Below are 15,284 nucleotides of genomic sequence, written 5' to 3' on the forward strand. Positions count from 1 at the left end.
CTATGGGAGTGGGGTCCATATTCATTACTGTAATGAGCGGTACCATGTGACCGCTCACTACAGGAAGAAGCTGCCGATGCTGGATAACCAGGGACTTGCAGGGACCGTGCCAGGAGCAGGTGAGTATTATTACACAGCTGCTGCTCCCCCTCCCCTGCCGACCCCTGGGTATGACTCGAGTATAAGGTGAGAGGGGCAATTTCAGCCTAAAAAATGGGCTGAAATTCTCGGCTTATACTCGAGTATATACGGTACTTTGTTTGGGTAATAGGTGATGAGCAGTGCCTGGTTTTCTCCACACATACCACTTAGAATTATCTCCAAAAAGGTCTATCTTCATCTCATCAGACCAGAGAATCTTATTTCTCAAAGTCTGGGAGTCCTTCATGTGTTTTTTAGCAAAATCTATGCGGCTTTCATATGTCTTGCACTGATGAGAGGCTTCCGTCGGGCTACTCTGCCATAATGGGGTTGACTGGTGGAGGGCTGAAGTGACTTTGTGGAACTTTCTCCCATCTCCCCCCTGCATCTCTGGAGCTCAGCCACTGTCTTAGGGGTTCTTCTTTACCTCTCTCACCAAGGCTCTTCTCCCACGATTGCTCAGTTTGGCTGGACGGCCAGATCTAGGAAGACTTCTGGTGGTCCCAAACTTCTTCCATTTAAGGATTATGGAGGCCACTGTGCTCTTAGGAACCTTGAGGACTGCAGAAATTCTTTTGTAACCTTGGCCAGATCTGTGCCTTGCCACAATTCTGTCTCTGAGCTTGTTGGCCAGTTCCTTTGGCCACATGATTCTCATTTGGTCTGACATGCACTGTGAGCTGTGAGGTCTTATACAGACAGGTGTGCGCCTTTCCAAATCAAGTCCTATCAGTTTAGTTAAACACAGCTGGACTCCAATGAAGGAGTAGAACCATCTCTAGGGGGATCACAAGAAAATGAACAGTATGTGACTTAAATATGAGTGTCTGAGCAAAGGGTCTGAGTACTTATGACCATGTGATATTTCAGGTTTTCTTTTTTATTAAATTTGTAAAAATATGTACATTCCTGTTTTTTCAGTAAAGATGGAGTGCAGAGTGTACATTAATGAGAAAAAAATGAACTTTTTTGAATTTACCAAATGGCTGCAATGAAACAAAGAGTCTAAAATGTAAAGGGGTCTGTTAGGTGTCGAGTTCCCACTTCTGCACAGGGGGAATCTCGAGCCATCTCCACTGTGGTCTCCCATCCTTCTCCAGCTGCAGTGGAGCCTGCTCAGCGGAGACGTCGGTCCCAGAGTCTGACTCAGGCAGATACTCTGCGCCTGGTTACTGCTGTTCTTCAAGGTTCTGCCATTAAGACCAGTGCTGGGCAGTGGTAAGCAGATGCTTTTGGGACTAAAGGCCCCGTCTCACATAGCGAGATCGCTAGCGAGATCGCTGCTGAGTCATTAGTTTTGTGACGCAACAGCGACCTCAGTAGCGATCTCGCTATGTGTGACACGTACCAGCGATCAGGCCCCTGCTGCGAGATCGCTGGTCGTGTCGGAATGGCCTGGGCCGTTTTTTGGTCGTCGAGGCCCCGCTGACATCGCTGAATCGGTGTGTGTGACACCGATCCAGCGATGTCTTCACTGGTAACCAGGGTAAACATCGGGTTACTAAGCGCAGGGCCGCGCTTAGTAACCCGATGTTTACCCTGGTTACCAGCGTAAATGTAAAAAAAAACAAACCGTACATACTCACCATCTGATGTCCGTCAGGTCCCTTGCCGTCTGCTTCCTGCTCTGACTGAGATCCGGCCGTACAGTGAGAGCACAGCACAGAAGTGACGTCACCGCTGCGCTCTGCTCTCACTGTACGGCGGCTCAGTCAGAGCAGGAAGCAGACAGCAAGGGACCTGACGGACACCGAAAGGCGAGTATGTAGTGTTTGTTTTTTTTGGTAACCAGGGTAAACATCGGCTTACTAAGCGCGGCCCTGCGCTTAGTAACCCGATGTTTACCCTGGTTACCCGGGGGCTGCAGGGGGACTTCGGCATCGTTGAAGACAGTTTCAACGATGCCAAAGTCGTTCCCCTGATCGTTGGTCGCTGGAGAGAGCTGTCTGTGTGACAGCTCCCCAGCGACCGCACAACGACTTACCAACGATCACGGCCAGGTCGTATCGCTGGTCGTGATCGTTGGTAAATCGCTATGTGAGACGGGGCCTTAAGTCCTGCTTTTCACCTTCTGAGCATGCCCAGGGTGAGATCTCTTATTGGAGGTTGAGGGTCACATGCTTTGATACTGCAGCAAAACCCATTGGTCCTCCAGGAAGGTCCTGAAGGTGCTCTGGCTCTGTGGTAGCCTCTCATTGGTCCTTCTTGGAAGGTCATGTACCTGCTGCAGCTATAAAGGGTTCGCATGGCCGCACGGCCATGTGCTAGTATCAAATCTGTTATGTGAATGCGCCAGTGTGGTCCCATTTATGTGTGTTCAGGGACTCGGCTGAAATAAGCCCCTAGAATGCCGGCACCTCCGGCGAGGAGATTGTGTGCATGGATTTAGGGCCCCGGCTGAAATAAGCTCCTAGAATACCTGCTCCTCCGGTGAGGAGATTGCATGTTTGCGTGACCACAGACTGCCTTCAGCTCAGCAGTTAGCTGTGTAATCCTTTGGGGTTAACAGGGCACAGCGTCTTGTTTCCGTGCGACTCTGTGAAGTAACAGAGTTCGCTTAAACCGCCATATAGTGCCGTCATTCGCTAGCAGCAGGTTCCTCCTGCACGGTGGACCCTGGGCTGCGAACGCACCAATAATAACATCTATATTTACTCGGTGCGTTCCGCTAGCCCTAACATAATACTAGCGCCAGGGTCTGGCTAGCAATGGCGGACAAACAGCAATCTTTGCGGTTCATCCAGCAGCTGGAGGGTAGGTTGGCGGCTCTCGAGTGCACAACCTCAGCTGTGGATGTTACCGCAGTAGCTGTTCAGACTGCTAGCGTGGCTGCAGCAGCTTTGTCCACTGCCACTCCTGTTCCGACCCTATCTCGCCTCCCGCTGCCAGAAAAATTCTCTGGTGATGGCAAATCATGTAGGGGTTTCGTGAGCCAGTGCTCTATACATCTCGAGCTCATGGCTGCACTTTTCCCTACAGAGCGGGCAAAGGTGGGATTCATTATGTTTCTCCTGTCGAACAGGGCATTGGAGTGGGCTACGCTGCTGTGGGAGCGTGGCAATCGTGTGGTGCAGAGTGCTCCGCTGTTTCTGAGCACTCTGAAACAGGTCTTTTTAGGACCTCGAGTCACCCATGATATGGCGCTCCAACTGTTGGCATTGACTCAGGGCTCGTCCTTGGTCAGCCATTTTGCCGTCCACTTCTGCACCTTAGCATCTGAGCTGGAGTGGTCGGATAAAGCCCTCATCCCTATATTTTGGAGGGGGCTGGCTGACCATGTTAAGGACACTCTGGCCACTAGGGAGATTCCTGCCACACTGGAGGAGTTAATAGCTGTATCTACTCGTATTGACCTCCGTTTTTAACGAGCGGAGGTTAGAGGGAGCCCAGTGTAGGCAGAGGATTCGGCTGGCTCCCACCTTCGCCAAACCTTTGGAATCTCCGGTCCAGGCACCCGAGTCACATGAGGCCATGGAGGTGCTATAAGCGACACCTAAGTCCCGGACCGCTCGTGCACTTAGGGCCTGTCATGTTTGCTAGAAGTTAGGACATTTTGCCACCAGATGTCCTCAGCGGTCGGGGAAACGTCAGCGTCTAGTGGTAGTAGGTGGAGGTTCACTAGACACGGCGACGTTTGCCTCCAAATTGTCCTTTAAGGGGACAATTACCATTGGCCCATCCACTCATTCGGTAGAGCTTTGTGTGGATTCCGGGGTGGAGGGCAATTTTATGTCTTCTGCCTTCACCAAATGACACGCAATACCTCTTGTTATGCTCGCCCAACCAGTGACCGTATGAGTGGTGAATGGGTCGACACTGCCCTCACAGATTACACACCAGACCATCCCATTTACTCTATCCATGTCGCCATCTCATCAGGAGATAATATCTCTGCTCGTCATTCCTGAGGGAATTGATGAGGTCCTCTTAGGGATACCTTGGCTACGGTACCACTCTCCTCATATTGAGTGGTCCACAGGCAGGATTTTGGGATGGAGTGAATCTTGTGGGGGTAGATGTCAGAGGGAATGCGTTCAGGTTGCTAATACAGAGGTACCTGCAGATCTATCCTCTCTCCCCAAGCAATATTGGCCCTATGAGGACGTGTTCTCCAAAAGGGCTGCGGAGACTCTTTCGCCTCACCTCCCCTATGACTGTCCTATTGACTTCTTGCCTGGTGCTGAGCCTCCCCTGGGTCGAGTCTACCCATTGTCTCTCCCAGAGATGGAGGCAATGTCTCAGTACATCCAGGAGAATCTGGCAAGGGGATTCATTAGGAAGTCTGTGTCACCTGCAGGGGCTGGCTTCTTCTTCGTGCAGAAGAAGAACGGAGAATTACGTCCATGCATAGATTACCGGGGTCTTAACGCCATCACCGTTAAGAACAAGTACCCTCTGCCCCTGATATCTGAGCTTTTTGACAGGCTTCGGGGAGCAAGAGTGTTTACTAAACTAGATCTGCGGGGTGCTTACAACCTGATTCGCATCCGTGAGGGGGACGAATGGAAGACGGCTTTTAACACCAGGGATGGGCACTATGAATATCTGGTGATGCCCTTTGGGCTTTGTAATGCCCCTGCCGTTTTCCAAGACTTTGTAAATGATATCTTCCGGGATATGCTCTCCACCTCGGTTGTAGTCTACCTGGATGATATTCTCATCCACTCTCCAGATATAGACTCCCACCGGAGAGATGTGTGCAAAGTCTTCAACCTCCTATGGGCAAATTCCCTCTATGCCAAGTTGGAGAAGTGTGTGTTTGAGCAGGAGTCTTTGCCTTTCCTGGGCTATATCATCTCGGCCCAAGGATTGGCTATGGATCCTGCCAAGCTACAGGCTGTGATGGACTGGCAAGAACCCCATTCTCTCAAAGCGGTGCGGCGCTTTATGGGGTTCATTAATTACTATCACCCGTTAATTCCCCACTTCTCAACTTCTCAACTTTGGTAGCTCCTTTGGTTGCCCTCACCAAAAAGGGAGCAAATCCCAAGTTGTGGTCGGAAGAGGTCTCCAAGGCCTTCCTCTTTATTAAGTCCCACTTTGCTAGTGCTCCCATTCTACATCGCCTCGATGTAGATAAACCTTTCATAATGGAGGTGGATGCCTCATCTGTCGGTGCTAGGAGCAGTCCTATTCCAAAAGGATGCTCAAGGTCGGAAGCATCCCTGCTTCTTTTTCTCTAAGACCTTCACACCGGCGGAGAGGAATTATTCCATCGGGGACAGGGAGTTGCTAGCTATGAAGTTGGCCTTCTCGGAGTGGAGACATCTCTTGGAGGGGGCTTGTTTTCCCTTCCAAGTTTTCACCGACCACAAGAACTTGGTCTATATTCAGACTGCCCAGCGGCTAAATTCTCGCCAGGCCAAATGGTCACTGTTCTTCTCCCGGTTCCATTTCACCCTCCATTTTCTCTCCGGGGAGAAGAACATTCGTGACGATACTCTCTCCCGCTCCGTAGTGTCATCAGCGGAGGAGGAGGAGGAGGAACCTCGGCTTATTGTCCCTTCTGAGAGTCTGAGGACCGTGGCTCCAGTTTCGCTAGAGTCTGTGCCCCTGGGTAAGACTTTCGTGCCAGCAAATTTGCGACCGGAGGTTCTCTCTTGGGCTCACTCGACCAGGGTGGGTGGACACTTTGGGACCAAAAGGACATCTGAGCTTCTGGCGAGGACGTACTGGTGGCCGCATATGGCCCGTGACATCAGAGACTATATTCGGGCGTGTGTCTTTTGCACCAAAAATAAGTCTCCTCGACAACGGACAGCTGGCTTACTTTATCCCATGCCGGTGGCAGACAGGCCCTGGGAGATGGTCGGGATGGAATTTTTGGTGGGCTTACCCAAGTCCCGTGGCTGCACCATTATTTGGGTGATCACCGACCATTTTTCCAAAATGGTGCATTTGGTGCCTCTTCCACAGCTACCTTCTGCACGGGCTCTGGCAGCGTTGTTTATTAAACATGTCTTTTGCCTACACGGTATGCCGGACAAAATTGTCAGTGACCGGGGTCCCCAGTTTGCATCTCGGTTTTGGAGTGAGCTTTGTCGTCTACTCAGCATTGAGTTGAATCACTCTTCAGCATATCATCCCAAGACGAATGGGTTGGTAGAGAGGGCCAACCAGACTCTGGTCACATATCTGCGACATTTTGTTTCTGCTAGGCAGGATGACTGGGCATCCTTGCTACCGTGGGCGGAGTTTGCGCTTAACAACGCCGTAGCCGACTCCACTGGTCCGACTCCATTCCTCCTTAATTACGGTCAGCATCCGCGGGTTCCTGTGCCTATGCCTGTGTCTTCTGCCGACTCCAGGGTGGCAGACTGGGCTGTGGAGGCACGGGACGTTTGGGACCGCACTCAGGATGCCATCCGGGCCTCCAAGGAGAGAATGAGGTCCTCCGCCGATGCACATTGGCACCCCGCTCCGATCTTTGCTCCTGGCGACTTGATGTGGCTCTCCGCCCATAACATCAGGCTGCGAGTTGAGTCCACTAAGTTTGCACCTCGCTACTTGGGTCCCTTCAAGGTCCTCGAACAGGTTAACCCTGTGGTCTACCGTCTGGCCCTTCCTCCACTCCTGGGTATCACCGACACCTTTCATGTGTCCCTCTTGAAGCCTGTGCACATGTCCCAGTTTTATGAGTCATCTGCCAGGACATCGGGTTCATCTTCGGATGATTACGAGGTGAACACTATCTTGGGGTGCAAGGTGGTACATGGCAAAAAATTTTATTTGGTGGATTGGAGGGGTTATGGCCCAGAGGACAGGTCCTGGGAGCCTGCTGAGCATATCTGAGCTCCGCAGCTCATTGCTGCTTTTGAACGTAGCGAGATCCAAGGAGGGGGGGCCCTGGGGGGGGGGGGGTAATGTTAGGTGTCGAGTACCCGCCTCTGCACAGGGGGAATCTCGAGTCATCTCCACTGCGGTCTCCCATCCTTCTCCAGCCACAGTGGAGCCTGCTCAGCAGAGACATCAGTCCCAGCGTCTGACTCAGGCAGATACTCTGCGCCTGGTTACTGCTGTTCTTCCAGGTTCTGCCATTAAGACCAGTGCTGGGCAGCGGCGAGCAGACACTTTTGGGACTAAGTGCTGCTTTTTACCATCTGAGCATGCCCACGGTGAGATCTCTTATTGGAGGTCGAGGGTCACATGCTTTGATACTGCAGCAAAACCCAGTGGTCCTCCAGGAAGGTCCTGAAGGTGCTCTGGCTCTGTGGTAGCCTCTCATTGGTCCTTCTTGGAAGGTCATGTACCTGCTGCAGCTATAAAGGGTTCGCATGGCCGCACGGCCATGTGCTAGTATCAAATCTGTTATGTGCATGCGCCAGTGTGGTCACATTTATGTGTGTTCAGGGACTCGGCTGAAATAAGCCCCTAGAATACCGGTTCCTCCAGTGAGGAGATTGTATGTTTGCATGACCACAGACTGCCTTCAGCTCGGCAGTTAGCTGTGAACTCCTGTGGGGTTAACAGGGCACAGCGTCTTGTTTCCGTGCGACTCTGTGAAGTAACAGAGTTCGCTAAAACCGCCATATAGTGCCGTCATTCGCTAGCAGCAGGTTCCTCCTGCACGGTGGACCCCGGGCTGCGAACGCACCAATAATAACATCTATATTTACTCGTTGTGTTCCGCTAACTTTAACAGGGTCTGAATACTTTCCGTACCCACTGTACAATGTTCTAAAATACAAGTTGTAAAATCTGGAAGGCAAATAACTCTGTGTAGTTTTCTAGATCCTTCTGATTTAGAACTACTCCCATTTAGAAACCAATTACCATTCACTTGAATTGTACTTCTTTGCTCATGTCCCCTATAGTAGACTCATACATTGAGCGGCATTGGTTTAGACGTAGTGTCACATGGTTAACAAACATATTCCCTTAAAATTTCACTTTTATTATTATACTGCTTAGAATAGAAATCCCAGTGAGAAAAATATGAATAATATTCACTAATAAAATGTGTCAATTAATGATGTAAGGAATATGATGTAGATACCAGATAGAAATATAATCAATACATCAAAACTTGGTGTCCCTTCACTATTTTCTTGCCATAGAGGTCAGTGTCCCCAAAGTAGGGCTTTATCATTCTCCTATTAGAAAATATATGATATTGCTCTATTGGCGGCCCCAATAATTCATACAACTCTTAGTTGTCAGTAAGTATTTGCACTATATCACCTTGGACATAATGCACAGTTGCATATAATCATGAACAGAAAAACAAGTTTTAGTTAGATAACTAATATCCCCTCTGATGACCCTTGTTGACCACAGGGGTTGGCACGCTAACATTAGTATGTTGTCTGTTCCTAGTGCCAGATTCCTTTGGCTCTAATATTCCTCTGGTCAATTCCTAGGGAGTCTTGTGTGGTTCTGCCAATTTTGTCTCCTATTAAGCACATTACACTGTATGGATGATTAAGCAAATGCAGCAAAAAATTGTAATACTTTATTGAATCTTTATATACCACAGAAATTTACCACAGATCATGTAATAGTGTATGGATGAGTAATTTAACCCAGAAAAATGTTTAAACACTTTTTGGAAGAATTAGATATTACAGAAATGTACCCAAAACCACAAAATACTGTATGGCTGAGAAATTTAACTCAGCAAAATTTTGATATGCAGGCAATCATCGCATGCTTATTTGCTCTGTAACAGTGGGGATTAGAGTTTTACATCGAGCTCCGACTAATGCTCGCTGATTAACGAGTACAATCGAGCACCGTGATATTCAAATGATATACAAGTATTACTGAGCACATTCGCTCATTCTTACCAGCAACCCAATGGCTGGATACTTTCAAGTTAACATCGGGGAAGACCCCGGTGAACCTGTCTAGGTTTGCACAAGATCCATCCTTGTACAGATCGATCATCCATTATTATTATTATTTTTCATTTTTATAGTGCCATTTATTCTATGGTGCTTTACATGTGAAAAAAGGGGCATACATAGATAAGTTCAATAAACATGAGCAATAAAAGGCACACACAAGGAGAAAGGACCCTGCCCGCGAGGGCTCACAGTCTACAGGGGATGGGTGAGGATACACTAGGAGAGAGTAGAGCTGGTCATGTGGCGGTTCAGTAGACTGAGGATCACTGCAGGTTGCAGGCTTGTCAGAAGTGGGTCTTCAGGTTCCTTTTGAAAGTTTCCATGGTAGGCGGAAGTCTGATGTGTTGTGGAAGAGAGTTCCAGAGTATGGTGGAGGCACGGGAGAAGTCTTGTATGTGGTTGTGGGAAGAAGAGATAAGAAGGGAGAAGAGGAGATCTTGAGAGGATCGAACGTTGCGTGAAGGTAAGTACCAGAAGACCATGTCACAGATGTATGGAGGACACAGGTTGTGGATGGCTTTGTATGTCATAGTTAGGGGTTTGAACTGGAGCCTCTGAACAATAGGAAGCCAGTGAAGAGCTTGGCAGAGAGGAGAGGCTGGAGAATAACAAGGAGACAGGTGGATTAGTCAGGCAGCAGAGTTTAGGATAGATTGGAGTGGTACAAGAGTGCTAGAGGAGAGGCCAGAAAGTAGGAGGTTGCAACAGTCATGATGAGGGCGTGTACAAGCGTTTTTGCAGTTTCTTGGTCAAGGAATGTAAGGATCCAAGAAATGTTTTTGAGTTGGAGTCAGCAGGAGGAGGCAAGGGCTTGGATATGTGGCTTGAAAGAGAGGGCAGAGTCGAGGATCACCCTGAGGCACCTGAGAGAATCTGTTTAGTTTGTTACTATCCACCATTTTCTTGTGGAGTTCTGGCTGCTGGTCTTTTTCCTCTGGCGCTGGGTTTGTCTTGGGTCAGGTGTTTGTTTCACTCTTTATTAACCAGCACCCGCCTCCCAGTCCTTGCTAGACAGCAGTGTTAATCTGCTTGAGCTCTAGCTTGGTGCTTTGCTTAGTGTTCTGTGTGTGTTATTTGTGCAGTACTGGTGCCTCTGGTTCTGCTAGCCTTAGTTTCTGTTATCTATTGGTTTCTGCAGCCTTCTCTGTGTTTTCTGCTAGGTGGTGACCTGTTTTTGTACTCAGTCCTTAGTTCTTTTAGGGTACCCATTCCTCTTATCTATAGGTCTTCGCTTGAGATTAACCTAGCATCGTCGGTGGGTCTATTCGCAAGGAATGGGTCGCCCACTCCATCGTAGGGTTTCAGCCTAGTTATAGTGCAGGGTCAGTTTTCCCCCTTCTACCTTAGTCCTGTGTTGCAGATCCGTAACAGTTTGTCCAGCCAGAAAGAAGTATATATATAAAAAAAAACCTCCCGGATTTCTGCAACATGAACAGCATTCAAGATCTTACTCAGCATCTGCATGGGTTAATGTTGGAAGTTGCCAGCTTACAGCAGCACGTGAGTAATTGCCCTGGAATCTGCTCTGAAGAACCTCTAGGTGGGTTTGCCTAAATTTTTTTCTGGTAAACGGCAGGAATTTTTTTCATTTAAAAATGCATGTTTACTTTATTTTCGGCTTAGACCCAGGTCTTCAGGGGATGAATTACAGCGTGTGGGGATAATTATGTCATTATTGCGAGGTGAGCCCCAAGTTTGGACATTTTCATTGCTTCCGGATGACCCTTGTTTGATGTCTGTAGAAGCGGTTTTTTTTGCTATGGGGGTGTTATATGATTATCCTGATCGGGTCACTACAGCTGAAGCAGAACTAAGGCAGCTGATACAGGGTTCTGGCGACGCTGAGAGATATTGTACCCAGTTCAGACGATGGTCTGCAGATGTCAGCGGGAATGATTCAGCACTCAAGAGTCAGTTTTTAGCAGGTTTGAATGACAGGGTTAAAGATTTGCTCATTGCATATCCTGCACCTGCTACGCTTGAGGCTGCTATGCAATGAGCTGTCCGGGTGGATAGAAGATTAAAAAGTAGACAGAATGAGGAGAAGGTTTCAATTTTGCTGGAGAGCCCCGTTGACTGTGGGGAGCCGATACAACTTGGGCCGATGTCCTCTCGGTCCCAGGAAAGGCAGAGAAGATTTTCTGAGGGGCTATGTCTTAATTGTAGTAAGGCTGACCATTTTATTAAGCAATGTGAAGGATGCATAGACAAGGAAAAGAGAAAAAAAGGTCAATCAGAATAACCTTCCCTTTCGCATTGCATTTTTACGGTCGGCAGGAGTTTCTTTTTCTGGTAGTTCTGCCTGTCATGGTCATTCAATTGATTTTCAAGTGATGGAGGACTGTGGTTCTGCACTTAATTTGATTGATCAACAATTTCTAGACAAGTATAAGATTGATTCTGTACCTTTAACTTGCCCTTTTCCTGTAGTGGCGATTGATAACACTCCTCTAGAGCATGGGTGCATTTCTCGAAAGGTCACCGGTAGTGTTGAGCGATACCGTCCGATACTTGAAAGTATCGGTATCGGAAAGTATCGGCCGATACTGGCAAAGTATCGGATCTAATCCGATACCAATACCCGATACCAATACAAGTCAATGGGACACCAAGTATCGGACGGTATCCTGTATGGTTCCCAGGGTCTGAAGGAGAGGAAACTCTCCTTCAGGCCCTGGGATCCATATCAATGTGTAAAAGAAAGAATTAAAATAAAAAATAGGGATATACTCACCCTCTGACGCGCCCTGGACTTTACCGCCGTAACCGGGAGCCGTTGTACCTAAGAATGCGCGCTTGAAGGGCCTTAGATGACGTCACGGCCAATTGGTCCAATTGACCAATCACAAAGCCGTGACGTCACCTAAGGTCTTTCAAGCGCTTGAAATACCTTAGAAGACGTCCGCAGCTTCTGATTGGTCGCGTAGCGGTCGCGTTACCGCTACGCGACCAATCACAAAGCCGTGACGTCACCTAAGGTCTTTCAAGCGCTTGAAATACCTTAGAAGACGTCCGCAGCTTCTGATTGGTCGCATAGCGGTCGCGTTACCGCTACGCGACCAATCACAAAGCCGTGACGTCACCTAAGGTCTTTCAAGCGCTTGAAAGACCTTAAGGTGACGTCACGGCTTTGTGATTGGTCGCGTAGCGGTCACGCGACCGCTACGGACCAATCAGAGCGCCGTGACGTCATCTATGGCCCTTCAAGCGCGCATTCTTAGGTACAACGGCTCCCGGTTACGGCGGTAAAGTCCAGGGGCCGCCGGAGAGGTGAGTATATCCCTATTTTTTATTTTAATTCTTTCTTTTACACATTGATATTAATCCCGATACCGATTCCCAATACCACAAAAGTATCGGATTTCGGTATCGGAATTCCGATACCGCAAGTATCGGCCGATACCCGATACTTGCGGTATCGGAATGCTCAACACTAGTCACCGGGTTTCCACTCACTGTGAATATGGAACACCAGGAATCTTTAGATTTGTTTGTACTTGATAAATTGCCTTTTCCAGTTGTCCTGGGTTTACCCTGGTTAAAAATGCACAATCCTGTACTGGACTGGTCATCAAGTACGATAAGATCCTGGGGTCAGGAGTGTTATGGGAAATGTTGTGATGTACACACTGCTGCTGTTGTGAAAAAAGAGCTACCTCAAGCTATTCAGGAATTCTGGAAAGTCTTTTCAGAAGTGGAGTCACAAGCTCTCCCACCTCATAGAGATTACAATTGCGCTATTGAGTTTGTCCCAGGTGCTACTCTCCCTAAGAGTTGTTTATTTAATCTGACTATTCCCGAGAGGGAGTGTCATGATACGGGTCGGAGTTTGCTTTCTGTTTCTCCTACTCCAGCCTGGTCATGGCGGGGTTAACTATTTCTGCCTCTCTTTGATTTGGGAGTGGCTATTTCTTGGTGCTCTTGCTGGCAGCTTTTGTCAGTGATAGTTTTGGGCTTGCTGGGACTGCTAACCTATTAGTCCCCAGTGTTCCTTTTGCCTCTGACCTCACTTACCGGTGCCTGACCTGTCTCTTGTACCTGACCTAGTGTGACTCTGGTGTGTGTCTCCTCTGTTTTTTGACTCGGCTTGAACTCTGACTTAGTCTCCTGCCTCCCGTCTTTGCTACCACATGTCTGTCTGGCTTTTGACCTTCTGGCTTACTCTGACTCTGTTCTCTGTCTCACGTCTCTGATACCTTTGCTCCTGGCTGGTTCTGACCCTCAGCTTGTATTTAGACTACGAATTCTGTTTTCCTCTGTAAACTGTACGCTTACCGACCATTACTGACTTGGCTCGTTTTGACCACTCTCTGTCGCCACCTGGTGGCGTAGTGCAGCGTGCATTGTGCTGGAGTGTGACAAGTGCGACCTCTTTTCCTTTCACCCACTCCCCCTTGTGGAGTCTGCACATACCTGCATCACTGCAGCATGATAGGGAGGCCTTAAAGAAATACCTGCAGAATAGTATAAGACCCTCTAAGTCCCCTGTGGCAGTGGGGTTCTTTTTTGTCAAAAAAAAAGATGGGGGTCTTAGGCCATGTCTGGATTTCAGGGAGATTAATAAAATCACTGTATGCAATCCTTACCCCTTGCCGCTAATTCCGGATTTATTTAACCAATTAGTTGGAGCCAACTGGTTTTCTAAGATCGATCTCCGTGGGGCATATAATTTGATGCGGTTTAAAGAAGGCAATGAATGGAAGACAGCCTTTAATACCCCGGAAGGTCATTTTGAGTGTCTAGTTATGCCTTTCGGACTTACAAATGCTTCGGCGTTCTTTCAAAAATTTAATTAACAACATCCTGAGGCCATTGATCGGTAGGAGTGTGATTGTTTATTTGGATGATATTTTGATCTATTCGCCCGATCTGGAGTCGCATTGGCAGAGAGTCTGTGAGGTTCTGCAGATTCTGAGAGAAAACACACTCTTTGCTAAACTGGAGAAATGCGAGTTTGCAGTACAGAAAATTAGTTTTTTGAGGTACTTTGTTTCCAGTGATGGTTTTGAGATGGACTCGGTGAAGATTCAGGCGGTAATGGAGTGGCCTAGACCTGAATGCTTGAAGTCGATTCAGAGATTTTTGGGGTTTTCTAATTATTATAGAATATTCATAAATAATTTTTCTGTTATCGCAAAACCCCTTACTGATCTTACTAAGAAGGGTTCCAATACTGTCCAATGGTCCCCTGAGGCTGTTAAGGCTTTTAAGCATCTCAAGGAGAGGTTTAGATCTGCTCCTGTTTTGATCCAGACAGATGAGTCTAAGCCCTTTCTGGTAGAGGTGGATGCCTCATCAGTAGGCGTGGGGGCTGTTCTGTCCCAGGAGGGGGAGGATGGGGTGCATCCCTGTGCTTTCTTTTCTAAAAAGTTTTCAGAGGCGGAGCTCAACCACGATGTTGGGAACCGAGAATTGCTGGCTATTAAGCTTGCGTTTGAGCATTGGCGACATTTTTTGGAGGGTGCTAGACATCCTATACAAGTCTTTACTGATCTTAAGAACCTGATCTATCTGGATACTGCTAAACATTTGAATGCCTGTCAAGCTAGGTGGGCACTGTTTTTTGCCCGGTTCCATTCTCTGTGACATATATCCCTGGGACAAAAAATGTTAAAGCTGATGTTTTGTCTCGAAGTTTCTCCCCAGTGGTTAATACTAAAAAGGAAGAATCTATTCTGCAGAGAGGGGTAGTCATGGCAGCATTAGGTTCTGAGTTGGAAAATAGCATTCTGAAAGCCCAGGATACGGCACCAACTAACACTCCGTATGGGAAATTATTTGTGCCTAAAGATCTGAGGAGAGCTTTCCTTACGGAATGTCATGAGTCTTGTTTGGCGGGTCATCCAAGGTTTGCCGAAACAAGAAAGTTGATCAGTCGGAGTTTCTGGTGGCGGGGGTGGCTAAGAGAAATTGTATCAGTGTACCGTGTGCACTAGGTCTAAGGCTTTTCATGCTCCGGCGGCAGGGTTGCTTTGCTCGTTAGAGGTTCCTAGTTCTCCATGGACGCATCTTGCAATGGATTTTATCACCGACCTTCTGGTCTCTGAGGGTTTTTCTGTTATCTGGGCCGTTGTGGACCGGTTTAGCAAGATGTGTCATCTGGTCCCGTTCAATAAATTACCCTGCACTAAGACACTTGCCAGGGCATTTGTGAAAGAGATTGTCAGACTCCATGGTGTTTCCACAGACATTGTGGACCACAGGGGATAGGGGACCACAGTTTGTGTCTCGCTTTTGGCGTTCGTTTTGTGACAGACTTAAGGTTCATTTGTCATTTTTGTCTGGCTATTATCCGCA

The sequence above is a fragment of the Ranitomeya variabilis genome, chromosome 5 (assembly GCF_051348905.1).
Source record: "Ranitomeya variabilis isolate aRanVar5 chromosome 5, aRanVar5.hap1, whole genome shotgun sequence".
In the NCBI taxonomy this organism is placed as follows: domain Eukaryota; kingdom Metazoa; phylum Chordata; class Amphibia; order Anura; family Dendrobatidae; genus Ranitomeya; species Ranitomeya variabilis.